This window comes from Canis lupus, chromosome 18 (genome assembly GCF_011100685.1).
Source record: "Canis lupus familiaris isolate Mischka breed German Shepherd chromosome 18, alternate assembly UU_Cfam_GSD_1.0, whole genome shotgun sequence".
Taxonomy (NCBI): domain Eukaryota; kingdom Metazoa; phylum Chordata; class Mammalia; order Carnivora; family Canidae; genus Canis; species Canis lupus.
This window is the reverse complement of record NC_049239.1, coordinates 2220819-2244068: the sequence shown is the minus strand read 5'-3', so window position 1 is coordinate 2244068 and position 23250 is coordinate 2220819. Positions and strand designations below refer to the sequence as shown.

Here is a 23250-nt window from a genome sequence, read left to right as displayed (position 1 = left end):
CCAAAGACATATTTAACAAATCCTCCTTGGCTTCATGGAGTGTGCAGTCAAGTAGGGAGAGAGAAGTTTTAAAACAATGATATTAAGCAACATCATTGCTTAATAGGCAATAATAAATAGGCAATAATAAATATACATAAAGTATTAAAGTAGGATGAGATGATAACACAAATATGGAATGCTTGATTTGAGGGCAAGCAGGCATCTATAGGAAGACTCTGTCTCCAAAGCATTTCTAAAGGGGAAAGGGTTGAGAATGAATTGGAATTTGACAGGCAGATAAGGTGCACCTAACTTTTCTGGCATGAAATGCATATAATAAAATCCAGATCTCTTCTCTCAGCCCACTCCTTTCCTACAATTACTGACCCAAATAAGAAGTGTTAAAACGTTGTTTTCCAGAACACAATATTCAAACAAAATATTAAGTGAAAGCATAAAATAAAAGTATGTAAAAGCAATGCTAGGAATTCCACTTCTGGTCAACATGGAGTAACAGATACGATATTTATCCTCCTGATGAAAAACAACAACAACAACAACAACAGTAACAACAATAAAATTTCAGAAATAACAGTTTTCAAGATGCCAGACAATACTTAACGAAGGACAGCGATCACCAAGAGACAGAAACAAACCAAGTGAGCCCTAACATTATAGCACACAGGGAGGGACCCAGGAGCCAGGAGACTCCCTAGTTGGAGGAGACAGAGCTGCAAGGCCAGAGTTCACAGGATGGAGTGCAGGGGGAGAGAGAGGAGAGGGAGGAAGAATTCACAAGCACTGATGAGTGAATGTAGGGAAGATATTATCTGAGGCAGGGTAGGAACTTTGAACGATTACAGAGAACACTACCTGGCACTCACACGAGGAAAAGCACAGGGCCTGTTCCCCCCAGCCTAATTGGAAACCTCAAGACTCATGGAGCATTGGGCACCACACTCAATAATAGGAAAAAATTAACTTCCAGTTAAAGATGGCTCCAGTCCTGGGGGATCCCTGGGTGGCTCAGCGGTTTGGCACCTGCCTTTGGCCCGGGGCATGATCCTGGAGACCCGGGATCGAATCCCATGTCGCGCTCCTGGCATGGAGTCTGTTTCTCCCTCCTCCTGTGTCTCTGCCTCTTTCTCTCTCTCTATGTCTATCATAAATAAATAAATAAATAAATAAATAAATAAATAAATAAATCTTAAAAAAAAAAAGATGGCTCCAGTCCTACCTAAGAAAAATCTTAAAAACAAGAACTGAAAGAACCAAATGTTTCTATTTTTATTTTTTTTAAAGAATTTATTTATTTGAGAGAAAGAGAGATAGTGAGAAAAAATACAAGCAGGGAGAGACAGAGAAGCAGGCTCCCTGCTTAGCAGGGAGCCCAATGTAGGGCTCGATCCCAGGACCCTGGGATCATGACCTGAGCTGAAGCTAGATGCTTCACTGACTGAGCCACCCAGGTGCCCAGAATTTAATGTTTTTAATAATGTAAGTTTTCAGTAGCTTAATTTCTTTCCAGGATGAAGTTGAAGAATATTTACGACAATACAAAAATATCCAGTCCTCCACAAGGTTTAATTCACAATGTCTGCATTCTAAACAAGATTCCCAGCTATGCAAAGATGCCAGAAAATACAACTCGTAATGAGGAGAAAGTCCAACCAATGGCAACTGAACTGAATACCCATACATAAGAATCAGCAGACCAAGACGTTAAAAGTTATAACTGTGTTCTGTATATTCAAAAAGTTGAATAGAGACATAGGAGAGACTTTTAAAGACCCAATTGAACTAGAATATCTGAGATAAATGATACACTGATAGAATTAATGACATATTAGGCATTGTAGAAGAAAACACTAGTGAGTAGAAAATTTCCAAAATAAAACACAGAGAGGAAAAAGAATAAAAATTTAAAAAGATGAGTGGAGGGGCACTTGAGTGGCACAGTTGGTGGAGCATCCAACTTTTGGTTTTGGCTTAGGTCGTAATTTCAGGGTTGTGAGATCAAGCCCTGAGCTGGGCTCCAGGCTCAGTGCGCTCAGCATAGAGTCTGTTTGAGTTATCCCTCTCTCTCTGCCTCTCCCCCCACCACCTCTTACTCTCTTTAAAATAAATAAAAATAATAAATAAATAAATAAATAAATACATAAATACATCTTTTCTTTAAAAAAAAGATGGGTATCAGTACACCATGAGACAATTCCAAGCAGCCAACATAGGTGTCCCTGAAGTCTTCCAAAGAGAAGACACAGAGTGGCTGAAGACTGGGGGAGAAGAAGGGCAGAAGGAGAGGGAGAAAGAGAATCTCAAGCAGGCTCTGCACCCAGCACAGAACCCAAAATGGGCTTGACCTCACGACCTTGAGATAACAACCTGAGCCAAAATCAAAAGTCTGATGTTTAACCAACTGAACCACCCAGGCATCCCAGAAGAGTTCCACATCTGATGTATCTATAAAGCCACAGAGCCAAGAAGCTTGATGAACTTAAAGTATAAGAGACATGAAAAAGAAAAAAAAGAAAAAAACTAAGCCAAGGTACATCATACTTAGATTGCTCAACATCAGTGATGTAGAAAAAAAATCTTAAAAGCAGGCAGGAGAAAAAAGAACATTAGACAAAGAGGAACAGAGACAAGGATGAGAGCAGAATTCTTATCAGAAAAATGTAAATGACTAGATAATGGAGTGATGTTTTGAAGTATGAGGAGGAAAACTGCCTATATAGAATTCTATCCCCAACAAAGACAATTCCTGAAAAGAAACAAAGAATTTTCTCAGTTATAAAGATCTATAAAAAATGTTATTAGATGGAAAAACATATCTACAAGCATCACCAGAGATAATAAACATGTGGGTAAATTTAAAAATGACTTTTTCCTTAAATTTTAAATATCCCTAAAAGATAATTAAGTAGGTATGCTAAAATAATAACTATGTGGTGTGGGGTTATGACATATGTAGAAGTAAAATGTATGGCAAGGACAGTGTGAAGAGCTAAGAACAGTAAGGCTAATATCAGAAAAATAGAATATAAGACAAAAATTGTCACTGGAGACAAAAAGGACATTTTATGACAAAAAGATCCATCAAGAAGATATAACAAATATAAACATACATAAGCCTAAAAAAAAAAGCTGCATAATACATGAAGCAAAGATTGGAAGAATCCAAGGAAGAAACGGACACCTCAATAATAATAACTGAGGATGTCACTGTCCCACTTTCTTTTTTTATTTAAATTGAATTAATTTACATATAATGTATTATTGGTCTCAGAGGTCGAGGTCAGTGATTCATCAGTCTCATATAACAGCCAGTGCTCATTACATCACGTGCCCTCCTTAAAGCCCATCACCCAGTGACCCCATTCCTCCACCCCTCCCACTTCCAGTGACCCTCAGTTTATTTCCTATAATTAAGAGTCTCTCATGGTTTGTCTCCCTCTCTGATTTTCTCTTGTTTTATTTTTTCCTCTCTTCCCCTATGATCCCATTTTGTTCCTTAAATTCCACATGAGTGAGATCATATAATAATTGTCTTTCTTTAATTGATTTATTTTGCTTAGCATAGTACCCCCTAGTTCCATCCATGTCATTGCAAATGGCAAGATTTCTTTTTCTTTTCTTTTTTTTTTTTTTATGGCTGAGTAGTAGCCCATTGCATATATAGGCCCCATCTTCTCTATCCATTCATCTGTAAATGGACATTTGGGCTCTTTTGATAGTCTGGCTGTTGTGAACATTGCTGCTATAAACATCGGGGTGCAGGTACATTTGTACCTTGGGGGTAAATATCCAGTAGTACTGCTCCACTTTCCATAGTAGATCAGACACCTGAGAGATGATCAACAAGAACAGAGAATGTGAACTATACTGTATAGCAACCAGACCTAACAGCCATCTGCCGAGTACCCCACCCAACTGCCACAGCATACACATTTCACTCAAGTGCCCATCAAACATTCTCCAGGATAGACCCTATATTAGGCCATAAAATAAATCTAAACAGAATTTAAAGGATTGAAATCATGTGGGGTGTGTCCTCTGACCAAAATAGAATGCAATTAGAAATGAATAACAGATGGAAATTTGAGAAATTCACAAATATGTGGAAAATAGACAACACATCCCTAAATAATTAATGGGTCAAAGAAGAAGTCACAAGGGAAATTAGAACATACTTCGAGAGGACAGAAAATGAAAACACAATAAATCGAAACTATGTGAGGCAGCTAAGTCAGTGCTCAAAGGGAGATAAGTAAACCTTCCACCTTAATACATGGAAAAATGAAGAGCAACCCAGATCCAAGACAAGTAGAAGGAAGGAAAGAATGAAGATTGGAACAGAAATAATTGAAGGAGAGGGAAGAAGAATAATCGAGAAATCAACAAAATCAAAATTTGCTTCCTTGAATAGATCAACAAAATTGATAAACTTTTAGCAAGACTGACCAAGAAGAAAGAGAGGAGACTGAAATTTCTACAATCATGAAGGAAAGAGGGAATACTACTACTGACCTCAGAGAACTAAAAATGATTGTAAGGAAATTCTGTGTGAGCAACCGTATGCCAACAAATTAGACATTCTAGATGAAATGGACAAATTCCTAGAAAGACATGAACTACCAGGACTGACTCCAGAAGTAGAAAATGCAATAAGCCTGTAACAAACAACAGATTGAATTAGTAGTCAGAGAACTTCCCCCAAAGTAAAGTCCAGATGGCTTCGCTGGTGAATTCTACCAAACATTAAAAGAAGAATTAACACTAATATTTCACAAGTCCTTATAAAAATATAGAAGAGGAGGGAACACTTCCCAAGCCATTCCATGAAGCAAATATTACCCTGATACCAAAACTAGAGAAAGACATCTCAGGATACATAAAGAACTCTTCAAAACAACAACAAAGCCAACTTAAAAACGGGAAAAGTTGTTGGATAGACACATGTCTCCAACGAAGCTATGCAAATGGCCAATAAACACATGAAGAGATTCATCGGGGAAACGGAAATCAAGACCACAAGGAGATACTACTTCATACCCATTAGGATGACCTTCATCAAAAAAATGGAAAACAACCAGTGTTGGCAAGGATGTGGAGAAATTGGAACCTTCATACATTGCTCGGTGGGAATGTAAAATGGTGCAACTGCTTTGCAAAATAGTTTGGCGATTCCTCAAGAAGTTAAACATAGAGATTCCAAATGATTCAGTAATGCCACTCCTAAATATAAACTCAAGAGAAATGAAAACAGATATCCACACAAAAGCTTTGTATACAAATGTTTATAGCAGCATTATTCACAACAGCCAAAAAGTGGGAGGGGGGTGTCCATTGACTGATGAGTAGATAAACAAACGTGGTATGTCCATACACTGGGATATTAGTTAGCCACAAAAGGAATGAGGCTCTGACGAATGCTGCAGCGTAGATGAACCTGGAAACAACACGCTAGATCAAAGAAGCCAGACCCAAAAAGCCATGCATTGTGTGATTCTGTTTATATGAAATCTCCAGAATAGGCAAAACCACAGAAATAGAAAGTAGATTGCCATTACCTGGGAGAAGAGGGATATGGGGAGCGATTGCTAATGGATATGGGGTTTCTTTTTAGGGTGTTGAAAATGTCATGGAACTAGACAGTGGTGAGGATTGCACAACTTTATGAACATGCTAAAAATACACTGACTTGTACATTCCAAAGTGGTGGATCTTATGGCCTGTGAATTCTATCTCAATAAAACCAACATTTATAAAAAAAAAAAAATAGCATAAAATCCAGAAAGAGAGAAATGAAAGTGTGCTATTGCAAGAATCTCATACAGAGCATGTGTTCAGTTATTGTTTGTCAGCTTTATTTTATCCTTAGTGGACACCAATGCTAGTCATCACTCGTTTCTAGTGTGTCTCATTTCCAAGGCTATGACAGGATTATATCTCTCTGTCCCCTTGAAATCAGAAGTGGTCCTATGACTTGGGGCGCCTGGGCGGCTCAGTTGGTGAAGTGTCCTACTGTTGATTTTGGCTTAGGTCAAGATCCTCAGGGTCATGGAATCAATACTCACATTGGGCTCTGCATTGAGTGGGGAGTGTGGGGAGTCTGCTTGGGATTCTCTCTCTCCTTCTCCCTTTGACCTTCCCCTTGCTCATGCTCTCCGTCTCTCTCTCTCTCTCTAGATAGATAGATGATAGACAGATGATAGATGATAGATAGACGATAGATAGATAAAATCCTTTAAAAAAAATAGAAGTGGCCACATGGCCTGCTTTGGTGAATGAATTGGGAGCAGAGATAGCATGTGCACTGTCTTTTGGAAGCTTTAAAAGTTAGCACATGATTGGCCAGAGCATTTTCACGGCTGTAGGGACAGGAAGCGTGTGTGGAAGTGAAGCCTCGGTCATCCTGATTCCCCGAATGTTTCTGGTCAGCAAAGCCCCCAGCTGTGGTAGGCATGTGGTATGAGCAAGAAACAAACTTTGGTCAGGTTAAGCCATCAAGATTAGGGATTGTTTGTTACTGCATGGTAATTCAGTGTATCCTGACTAATGCAGCCTCCGTGACAAATATTTTTTATTTATTTTTTTTGTGACAAATATTTTTTATCTTCCTTGAATGACTTCGTATTTAGTATGTTTAAAAAATCACATAATATTTCAAAGGGTGAAAGTTCTTTTTCTTTTTTTTTCAACAAGACCCTTTTGTGGAACATTCGGAATGTGTCCTGCCTTCCTCTACGAAATAATCACACTGCAATAAGCTTTTTGATGCTGACCCCTTCCTCTGCCTGCTTTGCGTTATTTCCTTGGGATATATGCCCAAGTGATGTTACTGGCCCAAAACCTTCATAATTTTATGGATGTTGATTTGTATAACCTTCCACCTCGTTATGTGCAATACATGATCGTGCCTGTCCCACTCTGCCTTTGCGAGCATCAAGTGATAGTCTTTAAATGACTAAAGGATTGTATGATATTTAAATTAGCACATAGACTCACTGAAAATCTTTCTTATTTTAAACAAACCTGATACACTAAACATATATTTGCATAAAGAAATAGTCAAGGGTCCCCCAGGGTGGCAGGGCTCAGTCGGTTAAGAGGCTGCCTTCAGTTCAGGTCATGATCTCAGGGTTGTGACATCAAGTCCCATGTCAGGCTCCGTGCTAAGTGTGGAGTCTGCTTAAGAGTCTCTTTCCCTCGCCCTCTGCTTCCCCCTCCTCTCATGCTTTCCATCTCTCTCCTTAAGAAAAAAATTTTTTTGATTTGACCCTATCAGCCTAATGATTGTGTCCAGGAGAAGTAGAACTGTGTTCTGATGTGAATTAAGGCAGAAGGGGTCTACACGCTATGAAGGGAGGGACGGGCATGACTAGCTTAGAAAGCATGTCCTGCCTTGAGTGGGCGAGCGGGGGGTGGGGGGGCATTTAAAAAAGTGTCAAGCAGAATTGGGGTAGAAGCCTCAAATCCTGCAGGCAGGTCGCTGTCCTGTAAGGTCACCTGTCCCTGCCTGGTACTGGCTTCATCTGCAGCAAGTTCCGCCACCAGGTGGGAAGACAGCCACCAGCAGACTCACAGCTCAGCAACACAGGGAAAGAGAAAAGCTGTCCTCCTGCATCAGTGGGACAATTCAAAGAGAGACCCTGCTGACCCCGCTGGGCCACACACTCCTTCCCAGCAACTTCTCCTCCCGAGGTCTGCAGGGGGCAGGAGGTCGGTTGACATGTGGGGGCCACAGAAATGGGACAGGAAGTTCCTCCGCGGACAGCGGGTCTGGGCGGGCCAGGACAAGAGAAATCCTGCATGTCGTGTATCCTCCTAGCAGCCCCACGGAATACCAATAACTGACATTGGGGGAAATTCAAGATGACCCTGGAGCACCTTCTAGTACCCAAAGTAGATGCACTTGACAAGGGAAAGAAGGATGGAAATACGTCAAATGATTGAAAAAGTAAGTACGTAGGAGAGAATAAACAAGTCTTCCTCACAGAACAACAAATGCTGGAGGGGAGTATCTATGTGGGCACCCGTCCCTTCAGGAGGTGAAGCCTCGTTCCCTCCCGGCTCCGGGCAGGTGGGCTCAGGGCCTTGCCTCCTGTGACAGAGCACCCTCAGGGCGGCACAGTGACTCCACAGGGAGCACAGTTGGCAGATGTCACCCTAACCCCAGGATCAAGGTCAACTCCAGCGGTGACAAGTCACATTGATGTCAGACCCCAGATAGGATGCCACAAGGGTCCTTCATCTCTGTGGGGTTCGTTCTGAACAGACGCGGCCCAGGGTAATCATGAGGCACATGAGGCGCATGGTGTGATGGATGCCATACAAACCTGCTGACCGGCACTCCTCGAAGAGCGCGTGGTCTGCCTCGAGGTATAGAAGGTGGTGCAGGTACCGTGGTGACAGTGTGGAAGGTCTGCCCGGCGAGAGGCCATCCAGCAGCCCTTATACATCTGTCCCTCGTGGGTTCACAAATGGCAAGGCCCAGGTTAAGGGAGGAGATGGCAATTGCTGGCCCTGAGGTGAGCGAGATCCTTGCAGCCTGCCCACCCCTGGGGCTCCCGGGACATGATTTCTTGGGGGCAGTTAGCATGGTTTGCCACGTGTCTGCATCTCCTCCAGTTTCTGGAGAGGCCTGAGTGTATACTGCAGTCACTAGTCCTTTGGTGGACTTTCTGTTACTTCTGCACACCCTAGGAAACGAGGAATACTTGCTCACGGATTACACTTGAACAGGCAACGGAGGCCTAAATCCTAGGATGCAGGTCCCTTGCTGTTTCCTCTGCAATGTGTCACCAGGACCTGTGCCCTTGCTCTTCCTTCCATCCCTCCTTCTTTCCTTTCTCCCCTTCAACTTTGCTAGAACCCTTTATTGCATATATAAAAACGCAACTATCTTTTGTCCCAAAAGGCAGCATTGTCAGGAATACATGGGCTCATTTTGCCTCCTGGTTGGGATGAGAAAACCTTGATCCTTCCTACTTGGAATCAGTGATAACAGAGGCCAACACATGGTCCTCTGGACTATGTTTCCAATGGACGAATCAGGGATTCCAGCACAGTGGAAGTTGGGCTGCCCTGTGAGTTCCACGCAGGTGAGCAGGAGGTGCTCCTATCACACCTGGATATCCATCCATCTCTCTTCAGTCAAGGTCTTTAAAAAGCTACTCTCCTGGTCATGATGGAGAAACCTACAGATGTTCATGTGTAACTCTTCCTTTGGAATTTATGCAGCAAAGCACATATTGACTTTGTGTCACTGAGAACACCAAGATTTATATTCCCGAAGATAAGTAATAACCTTGACTTTGACACGGTCAATATTTATCTCACAAGTCAATAAATGTCCTGCAATAAATTTCCACAAAGGCCAACAGCATCTGATCCTGGGCTGTGCCCTGCAGGGAGCCCCAAACCTCCCTGCTTTCTTTCCTAGCCAACCCGTAGTCAAACCTCAGAAGTGTTCTCGGGGGCACTTAATTTTAATGAAGTCAGTTTGCTTATGAGAACAGAGATTTATCCATATAACTTAATGTGGATGGAAATTACAGACTCTGAATCTTTTTGTCTTCTTTTCAATAGTTCAAGAACCTTCTCCTTGGTCCAGCTTTTTTTCCTTCCTCCGAAAGATAAAGAAAGAACAGCAATCAAGAAAGCAAGAAGGTAGGAAGGAATAGAAGGAAGGAGTCCGGCGTTAGAGGTTGTAGTTGAGGGAGGGGCGGGATGTGAGTGATTTAGGGATTGGACTTCTTCTTTCTTCTTTTTCTTTTTTCTTTCTTTTCTTTCTTTTCTTTTTCTTTTTCTTTTCTTTCTTTCTTTCTTCTTTCTCTGCTTCTTTCTTTCTTTCTTTCTTCTTTCTTTCTTTTCTCTTTTTTTAGAGAGAGGAGGGGCAGAGGGAGAGAGAGAATCTTAAGTACACTCCATGCTCAGCAAGGAGCCTGAATGGGGCTTGATCTCACAACCCTGAGATCATGACCTGAGCCAAAACCAAGAGGGGGACGCTTAACTAAGCCACCCAGGTGCCCCTGAAGTCCAGTTTTTTCTAAAGCTGATCCCAAATGCTGACCCCAGAGACCAGCCCCAGCAGGCTGGAAGATGAGCAGGTAAAGGCTCCCTTGTGTGATCATCACTGAAGGCCTTATCTTAGCTGCCTTTTTAACTTCCCAAGACCTCAAATCTTTTTTGTTTTTGGTGTTGATCGCTTGAATGCTTTGTCACCACTTGAAACTATAGCACGCTGGGTGAACAACCCAGGAGAGTTTTTGTTCCCTAACTGGAAGTGACACGGTGACCACGTCCCTGTGATGGTGCTCTAGGCGGTCTCCTCCTCTCCCTCCATGTGCCTTGGGTGGAACACACAGCACAGTCTGTAAGTACGCACGCACCTCACTCCTGGTTGTATGCCGACCACCTTCACCACCTCCTCCACAGAGGGCAGACATCGGTGCCACTTAACATGCGATTCCTGCGCTTTCCGAGGACATTCCTGGGACCCAAAGGAGCCTGATTCATGGAGAAGTTATTTCCTTGTATTTCTTGATTTCCTCCCCGATTTACTGAGATATAAGTGACAATTAACATGGTGTTTAGAGTGGGCAAGGCAATGACATAACGTATGCGTGTACCATGAAATAATCACCGCAATAAAGTCGTAAACATCTGCCACCTTGCGTGGTTACCATTTTTGTGTGTGTGGGTTTTTTGCTGTTGCTGTTTCGGTTTGGGTTGTTATGCTAGACTTTGAGGAATGGTCGGTCCCTTCTGGAAATATCAGACACCAAAATGGCATTCCTTCTTCTGTCTTTCATGTTAAGTCGTAGAAATTTGGAATGTATGCTAATCAAGACAGTCTCTCACTGGCCTTCATGATTTGGGGTAAACATTCAAGTAAAAATGTTTCGTCAGTTGGACAGCATGTAATGCAACCAACTACTATTTCTGATTGAAAATGATAAGGAGAGGCCTAATCCAGAGTGGCAGAGCAGAAAAGCCTTGGCCAGTAAGCTCGGGAAATGAGTAGGTGTAGACCAGCAGGGGGACCCTCCAAGCAGAGACATCTCTGTGACTGTCCCTACCCACTCAGGGGTGGCCTCCAACCCAAACTGATAAGTGGGAACAGGAAAACCACAGGACCTGAAGAGCCATGGGAACAGCAGTCCTCCTCCCTCTGCCTGGCTACAAAAGTGAACAGACTGCCTTTGAGTGAATCTCTTTCTTGGGGAACCCCAGCAAAGCAGCCTCCGCTGAGGTGGCCGCAGTCAGACGTCCTCAGAAGTCAGGAGGTCAGCGTGTAGCAGGCAAAGGAGCAGCCGAGCCACCTGCCGCTGGACCAGAGCTCTGCTTCATGACCTCGGAGCATTTTTTAAGCATAATGAAGAACATATAGTCTGCACTTAGGAGCCACATTCTCCTCCAAGGGCACCTGCTTTTATCTTCCGAGTTGTACCTGATTTCTTACTTCTCTCTCCTGGTCCAAAGCCTGAGAGGGGGATTTTTGGGGTGTTTTCCTGCAGCTGGTGGGGATGAATCCACCGAAGGATGAGTACCATGTGAGGGGAGCAGTGCCACAGCCTGAACTGAATGGGGCTAGGGTCTGGTTGTGGACACTCTCAGCTGGGCCTCCTAATAATTTTTTTTAAGATTGTATTTATTTATTCATGAATGACACAGAAGAGAGGCAGAGACATAGGCAGAGGGAAAAGCAGGCTCCCCATGGGGACCCCGATGCAGGATTCAATCAGGGCCCTGGGATCACAACCTGAGCTGCTGTTGAGCAGACACTCAACAACTGAGCCACCCAGGCGCCCCATGGGCTTCTTAATTCTAAGGCAGCATTTTATTTCTATGTTCTAGAGTGTCACTTATACCTCTGAGGCATACCCCAAAGCAAATGTAAGTGCAAAATAGTATTTTCCAGTTCAACGGATTTTGTGATTTCCAAAGGCTCTGGTGCCCGTGGTCTTCCGTAAGCCTCACAAACTCATGCTGTAGTTTCTCTGCTTCTTGTGGACTTGAGCCATCTGTCTAGGTGACAGGGAGGGGAGTGTGCTGGAGACGATCCCCACTGTCCACAGGAGGACAGGACACAAAGCACTGCAGGGACATGCCAGAGAGTGGGAGAGCAGGAATCACACAGCATGCAAGGCATGGCGACATTTATGTTGTGACAGCATAAAAATCTTACTTTCCATCAATAGTGGAGATAATAGCTTGAAATGTTTATCTCTGTGGTTTCCATTTTGCCACCTCTTTGTGTGTGAACTCCTTCAAGTCATTAGGAACATCCACAGTGCTTCGAGGAGGAACAGAATCATTTCAGAGTAGCCGAGAAAGGAAAGGAGGGAAGCAAAGGATAAAGAGAGGGAGAAATCTAATATTTATTTAGCTGTGTGTGTTACTTAGTTAATAAGATTCTGAGGCTCAATGGGAAGGCCTAAAGGAAGTCAAGCAGGGGGTGTACATGACCAACAGAGCTCACTGCAATCAGCTTGGGGGCTCTGCACCATATTACGTAGCTCATGGATCCTCTGGGAGGCAGGAGAGCCAGGTCTGGAAGCTCAGTGGCTACAGTGACAGCAGCATCAAATGGCAGGACCTCTGCTTTATGCTGCTATAAGCTATCTTGGGGTCTTCAGAGGATTTGATGCCTTTTTTTGTTCTCCTTCAATTTACATTCTCCTGAAAATGCATGTAATAGAGCCTGGAGCCCAGGTCTGCCTGACTAATGGGTCCACACTGGAGCTGTAAGGGAGCCTGGGAGAGCGAGTCCTAGCTTCTGTCCTAGGGGTGGGACTCATAACATGGGCAGTTATAGGTCCCACAGATAGGAGAGGTGGACAGGGGGCCACACACAAGGCAACCATCCAACACACCAAAATAAAAAAGGAAGAGATAGAATGGAGAGAGAATAAGACTCCTTTCCCTGCTTGGAAACAAGCCTCTATTCCCTCTACTCCTAGGAAAATTCAAGAAGGAGGAGGGTGGAGCATGACTTTGAGAAAGCTGGGGACGGGATGAATGACTGATCTTGGGGCACCAGGAAGAGGGGACGTGGGCTGTCAAAAGGAAACTGGCCCTTGAGGGCCCATGTGGGACAGCAGTGTGGACAGGGTGGCCCAGGAGGAATCAGAGCACAGGGGCCTTGGCATCTACAAGGTGTGCATGCAGAGGGAAGAGACCCTGAACCAGGACAGGGGGGGTACCCAACCGTGACGAAGCCCACCCACACTGTACTCCTTCTGTGAATAGAGCCTCACTTGGAAGCCAGGCTCTTCCAATGGAAAACACAAGAGCCAGAGTGAGAGCACAAGCAGGAAAGAAAACCAGTGGTGGTGTGAAACAGAATAGTATATACCCTCAGAGACTCTTCCCACAAGCCACTTACTGATTTCAGAGGGGAAAATAACTTTGCAGAGGAGAAAGACGGTTGAAGTCCTCCTCCTAATCAAGAGGTCTACGTAAACATCACTAGTGACGAGACATAGTGACGTCCTGTGCCTCCCAATAGGAGCCACAGGCAAGAAGGAACATCACTTTTCTGTACTATTCTTGCTAAAAATGCAAAACTGACACCATCAGGGGAAACAGCAGAAGGCTTTTGCCTTAAAAAAATATGAGGGAGAGAGAGAGAGCTATAGCTCTAGATGAAAAGTTGCTTTGGACCTAAGAAAACTTCCCAACAAACCTCAGAAGGACCAAACTGTTTCTAAGTAACTTAACGGTATCACAAAACACAGATGAAACACAATTATAGAAATGAAAAAAAAAAAATCTAGCATGCAGAGCTCAGTTGGTTAAGCATCTGACTCTTGATTTCGATCAGGTCATGGTCTCGAGGTCATGGGATTGTGCCCCGCCTCAGGCTCTGGGCTCAGCACGGAGTCCACTTCAGACTTTCTCTCTCTCTCCCTCCCACTCCCTCCACTCCCCCTCAAATAAATAAATACAATCTTAAAAGGAAAATCTAGCGTGTAAAACCAACATACAATTTACAAAGTCTGCATCCAATCAAAAATGATCACTCGTGCAAAGACTCTGACAAATGCATCTCATAATGATGACAAAAAATCAATTAGTGGAAACAGACCAATATTAGCACAGATGATAGAATTAGTGGGGAAAAACCACATTAAAAGACAGTCACATTTTTGGTGGAGTCTTTGCCTCGTTTGGGGATCAAGGTCATGCTGGTCTCATAGAATGAGTTTGGAAGTTTTCTTTCCATTTCTATCTTTTGAAACAGCTTCAGTAGAATAGGTTTATTTCTTCTTTAAATGTTTGGTAGGATTCTTCTGGGAAGTCATCTAGCTCTGGACTCTTATTTCTTGGGAGGTTTTTGATGGCTGCTTCAATTTCCTTGCTGGTTATGGGTGTTCAGGTTTTCTATTTCTTCCTGATTCAGTTTTGGAAGTTTATAAGTTTCCAGGAATGCATCTATTTTTTTCCAGATCGCCTAATTTGGTGGCATATAGTTGCTCACGACACGTTCTTAAAATTGTTTGTATTTCCTTGGCATTGGTCGTGATTTCTCCTCTTTTATTCATGACTTTATTAATGTGGGTCTTTTTTCTTTTTGATGAGTCTGGCCAGAGGTTTATTGATCTTATTAATTCTCTCAAAGAACCAGCTCCTCGTTGTGTTGATCTGTTCTACTGTTCTGGTGTCTATTTCATGGAGTTCTGCTCTAATCCTTATTGTTTCTCTTCTCCTGCTGGGTTTAGGCTTTATTTACTGTTCTTTTTCCAGCTCCTTTAGGTGTAAGAGTAGGTTCTGTATGTGAGATTTTTTAATTTTTTGAGAGGCTTGTATTGAAATGTATTTCCCTCTTAGGACTGCCTTTGCTGTATCCCATTTCACATAGTTTCATTTATATGTGGAATATAAGAAATAGTGCAAAGGATCACAAAGGAAGAAGGGGAAACTGAGTGGGGAAAGATCAGAGAGGGAGGCAAACCACAAGAGACTCTTGACTCTGGGAAACAAAGTGAGGATCGCTGGAGGGGAGGTTGGAGGGGGATGACTGGGTGATGGGCATTAAGTTATTTTTTTGGCATTAAGTTATTAACTGGCTGTTATATTTATGTTGGCAAATTGAATTTAAATAGAAAAATAAAAAATAAAAGACATTAACATTAAAAGGTTATTAAACCTATATTCCATATATTCGAGGAAGTATAAAATATCGAGCATGCTATGGAGGGCATAGAAGATATTTTAAAAAGTGCAAATCTAGTTCTAGAGATGAGAAAGATGTCTAGTTAGGACAACAGCAGAGCAGATACTTTTGCAAATAAGAAAACAAATAACTTTAAAAGCATGGGAAGAGAACCTTCCCAAAATGAAACACAGAGGCTGAGACAAAGGAAAAGGAGCAGGTAAACGTGAGCTGTGAGAGAACTGGAGTCTAACACATGTGTAATTGGGGTCGGGGAAAGGATGGAGAGGTGGGGAAGGAGAGAAAAAATATTTGAAGAAAAAATGGTTGAGGAATGTTTCAAATCTGCTGAGAACCATAAAATCACAGACTCCAGAATCTCAAAGATCCCCAAGCACAAGAAACATGAAGAAAATTTCACAAAGGCACATCATAATTGGAATGCTTAAAGCCAGCACTAAAGAAAAATCTAAAAACCAGTAGAGAAGAAAGGACACATCACACACAGAGAAGCCGACTCTAGACTCGTCAGAATCACACAGAGAGGGGCACCTCGATGGCTCAGTCAGTTAAGAGTCTGAATCTTGCTTTCGACTCAGGTCATGATCTCAGGGTCATGGGATCAAGCCCCGTGTTGGGCTTTGTCCTCAGCAGGGACTCTGCATGGGATTCTCTCCCTCTCCCTCTGACACTGCCCTGCTCACATGCTTGCTCTCTGTTTCTTTCTCTGAAGTAAATAAATGAATCTTTAAAAAAAAAAAAAAAGAAAGAAACAGATAAATCAGAGAAAGACAAATACTGTATGATGTCACTTAGGTGTGAACCCTAGAAAAGCCAAACTCATAAAAACAGAGTGAGGTGGTGGTTGCCAGAGTCTGCGGTGGGAGAATCGGACAGATGTGGTTTAAGGGGAAAAACTTGCAACTAGTAATAAACAAATCCTGAAAATCATGTGCACAGTATGGTGAGTATAGACAGTAGCATCATATTATAATCCTCAAACTTGCTAAGAGATCGGATCTTTATTATTCTCATGACAAAGGAGAAATAACTACATGACATGACAGAGGTGCTCTCACGACAATGACGGTCATATCACAGTATGCAAACACATCAAATCAACAGGTGTACACCTTACATTTAACGAACATCATAAATCAAGTATATCTTTTAAATACGGAAGAAAGAAATGAAAGATCCAGTTTGGAACCATTGGAACATCTTCAAAATACTAAAAAAAGAAAACCAACAAAAACTCTGTAGAATTCTAGGTCCAGTGAAAACATCTTTCAAAAATGAAGGCAAATAAAAAACTTGCAGACATGGAAAGGATTGCAAAGCACTCATGGCAACAGAGTCAGAGTACAAAAAAAAAAAAAAATCCTTCAGGCAGAAGGAAAATGACAATGAAAATGTGTCTCTTCATAAAGAAATGGAGAGTGTCAGAAATAAATATGTGGGTAAATAGAAAATATTTTTTCTAGTTTTTGAAAAATCTTTAAAAGATACTTGACTGAATCAAAACTAATGCAGATTTTTATTTATTTTATTTATTTATTTGAGATAGAGAGAGAGAGAACCTAAAATCTGGGGGGTGGGAGGGACAGAGGGACAGGCTCCCCACTGAGCAGAGAGCCTGATATCGGGCTTGATAAGATTATCACCTGAGCTGAAGGCAGACACTTAACCCCCTGAGCTCCTCAGGCACCCCTCCTACTGGGTTTCTAACAACATAGAAGTCAGGGGCCTGACCACAGAGCCCACTTCAGGAAGGTTCTAGTAAAGATGAAGTGCTCCAGTGTTACCCCAATCCTCATCTTTTGGTTGGGGGAAGACTCTGCACTTGGACTTGAGGAATTAGTCTGAAATACTAGTTCCCTGTGGAGCTTTGAGAGTCTATGGGAAGGTCGGTCAATATTTCTGAACCTGTTTGTTTTTTTTTTTCCTTCTCTTATGAATCGGGGATGGCATTTTTTGACACTGCTGCTCCACACTGGTCCACAAAGCACACAGAATCAGAATTTTCACTTCAACAAATTTCTCAGGCGACCCAGACACAATGAAGACTGGATACCAACCCAACAATTCTCTGACTGAGGACAGTAGCCAGCACATTCTGAACAACACAGCGCTGTCACTCTCAGAACTCGGTTCCTTGGGCAAGCACTGTAGTAAGGGCCAGCATGATTTCCAGACTCACCCAATGACATCAGAGCAATTTTTAGACTTCACTAACGGGCCTTGTAGGGGACCGGGGAGGGCCTGCCGCATGTAGCACAGTTACAGCAGAGAAGAACGCCAGCGGTGACCTGTGGGAGGGGTTGTCCAGCAGGGCTCGTGGCCGGCTTGTCTACCCATGTCCTGCCAGGTCCCAGGCGTGACACTCAAGGCTTCGAGGGGTGCTTGGTACTGTGGGCCTCCAAAGCTATCTGGTAGACAATTAGCCCAGCTCCCTGTAAACCTGTGCCCAGCAACTCGCTGTGAATTTATCTGAACACATCTCTCCTCCTCAGCAGAGAAGGTTAACCGTGGGAAAGAGAAGGTCCCTCACGGGGCAGGGGACCAGGGCAGGACCTCCCTCGGCATGCGGGGAGCAGACCAGAAGGTACCAGCTTCTTCAGGTGGTATCAGTGCTTCTCTTGTTTGGGGGCACTGACTTTCACCCCAAAGGGCCCAGGACTCAGCACCAGGGTGCTCCGACCTGCAGGTGAGTACTTAAGCTCACCAAGTTCCTTCTAGAGTACAAGACGGAGGGCGGCCCTCTGCTCAGCGGGCCTGCTGCCTTTCCCTTCTTGGGGGAAGGACAAGTGGCCTCTGGACACCTGACCGTATGTGCTCAGGACCAAGGGTTGGGAGTTTCCTGGAACACGGAGGGCCCTGTTCTTAGGGGTCCCGTTGCTGCATCCTCCACAATGCACGGACAGGTCACCTGGCTCTGGTGGCTAGCTGGAAGTTGGCTCTTTAGGGCTGCATTTTATACTTTTTTTTTTTTTTAAAGATTTATTTATTTATTTGAGAGAGAGAGAGAGAATGAAGGCACATGCAGGGGTTGGGGCAGGAGAGAGAAGTAGACTCATTGCTGAGCAGAGCCTAACACAGGCCTCAATCCCATAATCCTGAGATTGTGACCTGAGCCAAAATCAAGAGTCAGGCACCCAACCGACGGAGCCACCCAGATGCCCCCACATTTTTATTCTTAGTGGTATGTTTTTCGCCCTGGGCTATGATTCCCTTGGCCCTCCCATGGGGAGCCCAGTTCCGCCATTGGGGGTGGGGATCAGAGCCCAGCCCAGGCAGCGAGTCGCCTTTCCTACAAATGGCAATCAACCCGCTACTCAAGGTACTTGTGACACGAAGCGCACGCTCCAGATCCTGGGTTAGCCCGACTGCCTGCAGCCGCAGAGACAGAGGCTCACTCAAGCCCTCTGAGGACACACCAGCCTGGGGGCCCAGAGCTCTCCCGCCAATCCCCCAGGTCCTGCTCCCTCTGTCTTTGGGGGCGGGGGGGGGGTGTCTCTGCATCCCAGCAAATGTCCTGTCTTCTCACACTCGGTCTCCCCTGCTTACTCACCCTGACCGTGGGACGTGCTTTGCTGTCACACCAGCGCCCACCAGGGCAGGGTCCCCACAAGGCAAGGCCGGACCGGATTACGTCGTCATCACCACACCCTGGCCCCCCATCGGCTGCCGTGGGTCAGGTGACTGCCCTTGGTCCCACCCGCTGCCACAGGGGGAGAGGCGTAATCTCTTCGAGTAAGTAGGCCTCTGGGTCGGTATCCGGTAAATGAATCAGCATGACATTGAAATTAAAAAAAAAAAAAACAACCCAACAAGTGGAGAGGTTGCAGGCACACTTAGCTAATTCACTCCTGGTTGCACTTAGCTGTTTTCTGTTTGTGGCTGTGCCGTGTGCTTTGCTGCAGAGCCGGGTGCAGGCTTGCGGGGGGGGGGGGGGGGGGGGGGGGGCGGGGCCCTCCCCGTGCAGAGCGAAGAACAAAGGTCACAGGCACGAGCCCTGGCGCCGGGTGCTGTGGCCACACGGGCCATTCCTCTGGGGCCGGGACAAACTGCACACTCACACCTGACATGTCTCAGTGGGTGTAAACGTGGTCTCAATAAATACCCAGCGTCTCTACCAGGAAATGCTCGCTCGGCGTTCAGAAGGTGGACGTGCTCCAGCGAAATGCTCTCCCAAGGGGCCCCATCCGTGACCAGCTGTGGTCACTTTCCCCGTCAACAGCTGCAGAGCCCCAGCTGAGGGGCCCCAGGGCAATGGTCCCATTCACCCCCCCCCCCACAAGGGGACATCTTTGATGCATTAACCATTTGGATCATTGTCGCTGCTGCAGTTCATTTCAGCAAAAAGCACCGAAGCCCCTACTCCAGGCCAGATCCTGGAGGTACCGGTGTAGAGAGGGACCAGATCAGGGACCCAAGGGCTCTGCGAGTGGGACAGGATGACACCACGCTGCTGACTGCAGCCATCAGCCAGCTGGGGAACCGGGAGCTGTGGTGTATGGAAAATTCTGGAAGGACTGTCAGCTGAGAAAAGGGTAGATGTCCTGGAATCCCGGCAGGTGTGTGTCTGTGATGGAGAGAAAGAGACGGGGTGGAGGGAACACAAGAACCTCCTACTCACGTCCTCTCCCTCCCTCCCAGCCACCCTGTGCCCCTCCTCCATCACAGACACATCTGACGATCCGTCCTCAGTACTTTGCCCTAAGAGTGGTCACCTGGGTTTGACAGCGCTGGGCTGTTGCGTCTCTGTCAGGCACCTACTCTTAGCAGGCTCTGGGTGCAGGTCCGCTGTGGGCTCACGGCCTAGTCTGGCCCCACAGAAGGCCCTCCTGGAGGTGCTGGAGGTCCCGGGCCAGTCCTGGCACCCTCTCTAGGAGGCAGGTGTGGGGAGACGGTGGGCAGGAGGGGAGCGTAGGAGACTCTGGATGGGGTCACTGAAGAGCAGCTTCGCTGGCAGGGCCTTGTGGGAATCGCCATTTATTGCAAGCCTCGAGGTGTTAGTAAGAGCGCAGGAGCGGTGGAGACCCGAGGCCTGGCCCAGGGAGGTGGTTATGAATCATGAACATGAGCTGACCTCCCCCAGGATCAGCTGCAAGAAGAGGCCTCCCCGATGATGCGGAGCTGCTGACCCAGCAGCAGCATCCAAGCCCTCGGACAAATCCTGCGACAGGTAAACTCTACATACACGAGAGAGATGGGTTCATGGGCTTGTCTGGATCAGCCTCGCGTGCGCTCGGATGCTGGGTGGGATCAGCTGAGCCCGGGGGGCCCGGCAGGGCTGTGCTCCTCTAGGGGAGCTGCCAAGGGCAGACCTGATGCTGGGTAGCCAGCTCGGATGTGGTCGTGGGATGCCTCTCGGTCCCGCTCCTCTGCACTCTGAGCCCCAGCCGATGTGACCTGGTGACATGTGCACACCCGGGCACCTCGCCCATCCCCCATCTGCCTTGGCTAACGAGAACCCCCTCTGCCCAGGCAGCTGCCTCCCGTGGCTGATGGCTGTGCAGTGGTAGCTACTCGGGCTGCTCCAGCTCCGGGCTCCCATGGGGCCACAGAGCAGTCCACCCAGCCTTGCTTCATCCATCTCCTTCCTCAGGAGCTCCCAGGAACACCTCTTATCCGTCCTGCGCCCTGACGTCCCCACAGGAGCCTGCTTCTCCTCCCCCGGGAGCGGCCCGTCTGCAGGCTGGCCTCGCGTCCCCGTCCGGGAACCACTTCCTGCATGTACAAGTGCAAACAAGAGTGCTAATGCGCAATTGCAAACTTTGTGGTGTGTCTTCAACCGTGTTTAGGCTCAACGGGTGAGCACCTTTAGCAAAAGTAGCCAAAGTAGCAAAACAAATACGATAGGATTATGCTATCCACGAGATTTCACAAGAAGAATTCGCAGTGACCGGATCCAGAGAGGAGTCAGACTTCTGATGGAGAAGGAAAGGTATTTTCTGCTGAATTTTCTAGGTTCCATGTGGGGTTCCGTGTCAACACGCGTGTCCTTGGGTATTACCCTCCCAAGATGTCTTGGGGCCTGCACATGACAGGCTTTGGCCAAAGGGATGCTGAAAAGCCCTGAGGGCTGGGGCTTGTCTCTGCCCCAGGCCACATGTGAGGAAGCCCAGGGAGCCGGTTGGATGGGGGCGGTGGCCGGTCATCACGTGGGGGAGTGGACTGTGACACCCCCTTGGGAGATGGAGTCACACTGGGCTTGGCTCCCGTTCTAAATCCTGCCCCATTATACGTCCGGGCAGCCCCCGGACCTTCGAGCCTTGTGGCCTCACGTGGGACCAACAGGACAGCCTCCCGGAGGGATACGGACCCCGAGGGTCAGACCGAGCCTGCTGGCAACGTAAATGGAAACCACTGGGTAACTGGCCGGTCGGTGCCCCACGGAATCCTGGAGAATGCCAGCTATGAGGGGCAGACGCGAGAGGGCGGGTGCCAGCGGCGGGAAGGGGGGCCAAAGGGAAGCCAGGAGGTCAGGACCAGGGCCGCGCCCTGTGCCACCGGCCAGCTGCCCCGCAGCCGCCTCTGCCCCCGCCGCCAGCCACGACCCCACGCGACAGCCTTGTTGACGGCGGTCCGAGGGCACCCTTCCCTCCCCGGCCCTCGTAAACCAGGGAGAGGCAAACAGCCACGTTCTAACGAGATACGCGAAGGATTTTTATTTTTTTATTTTTTTCTAAAGCAGCTTACCCAAGGGTGTTTACTGCGGCGCTATTCATAGCAGCGAAAAAATTGGAAAGACCCCAGATGCCCAAGACGTGCCTGCGGAGGAGTGATTCGTAGAGAAGGTGCCTGCGAGCAAGCAGCTGGATGGAAACAGAACTTGAACTCCCTCCCAGCACGTGGGGATGGACACGTGCACATCGCAAGCGCTGGAAGAGGCAAAAGGTTATATAAGTAGTTGGGATTCTAAGTACTTTTAAGTCTTCTTCCAAGCTTGGGAACACAAGGGAAATTTAAATGACATGCAAGGCGTTTTTCCACAGGCGGCCATAAAAAGAGATGCTCGGTGTCACCTGGCATTGCTTTCTCTCTTTGTTTTTCTTTGCTATACAGCTGTCCCCCCTTCTCCACGGGGGGTGCGTCCCGACACCCCCAGTGGAGGCCTGAAACCAAAGGTGGTACCCAGCCCTACCTAGACTATGTTTTTTTTGTTGTTGTTGTTACATCCGCGCCCACGGTAAAGTTCTTAATTTATAACCCAGGCCCAGTAAGCGATGAACAGTAAAAACTGGCAATAAAACAGAACAATCATAACACGCTCCAATAAAAGTGAGGTGGATGTGGTCTCTTTCAAAATGTCTGGCCGTCCTGCTGTCGCCCTCCTTGGATGACGTGGGGTAGCGAGATGCCCACGGGCTGAGATGCAGGGAGGCGAGCGGCACAGGCCTTGTGACGTAGTATTAGGCTGTGACTGAGGATTCTTCGGAGGAGGGTCACCTACTCCTGGACCGGGGGACAACCACCAGCGTGGGGCCCCGTCCCTCTCCATCTGCCGCTGAGCTGGGGCGTCACCAGGGCTGTGCGAGCCCCACTTGGGGAGGAAGAGATGAGGGGGCCTGGCTCCGAGCTCACCCCGCTGGGCAGCCCTGCCCAGCCCTTGGGGTGACCGAGCAGCCCAACGGGGTGGGGTGGGGACGGCCGTTCTGTTCTGTGCCGGGGGTAGAGAAGTACACTCCTTGCACACTGTCGTCTGCCTTACTGGGCTGTTATTGTTCTGAGCATCTTCCCCTAGAAAGGAAGCAGCAGCGGCCATAGCAGCTCGGGCCATCCTCCGGGCCGGAGAGGCGTCGGGGACAGTCACGGCCCTGGGGGACTGTGAGGATCCCCACCACGTACTGGTGCCTCACTCAGGGGCCATGTCCCCAGCCTGTGTTGATGAGAATCCTCACACACCGCCCCGTGGCAACGGTGCCGTGACGTCCCCGTGTTCTGGGTGCAGGAGAGGGGCCTGGTGAGCGTGGCCGCAGCCGCAGAGTGGGGGCGCGCTCACCGCAGGCCCGGCTGCTCTCCCGCGGGCAGCGCTCCGAACAAAGCCGCTGGCTCAGCGCGTGCCCTGGGCCCGCACTTCACGGGACACTTCGATG

General features: G+C 46.8%; 2 long non-coding RNA genes across 15 annotated transcripts in view; one reads left to right on the top strand and one right to left on the bottom strand.

Annotated features, from left to right (window-relative positions):
- The window catches only part of LOC102156807, a 49143-nt gene extending 30100 nt beyond the window's left edge, over positions 1–19043 (bottom strand). For all 14 annotated transcript variants that reach the window (XR_005373020.1, XR_005373017.1, XR_005373018.1 and 11 more), the window contains exon 1: positions 18720–19043. This is a non-coding gene — a long non-coding RNA (uncharacterized LOC102156807). The remainder of the gene's footprint in view (positions 1–18719) is intronic.
- Positions 19044–19884: 841 nt separating this feature from the next.
- LOC102156755 lies at positions 19885–22422 on the top strand. Its single transcript, XR_005372886.1, has 3 exons — positions 19885–20336; positions 20760–21098; positions 21849–22422. It is a non-coding gene; the product is annotated as an uncharacterized LOC102156755 (long non-coding RNA).
- Positions 22423–23250: the final 828 nt, after the last annotated feature.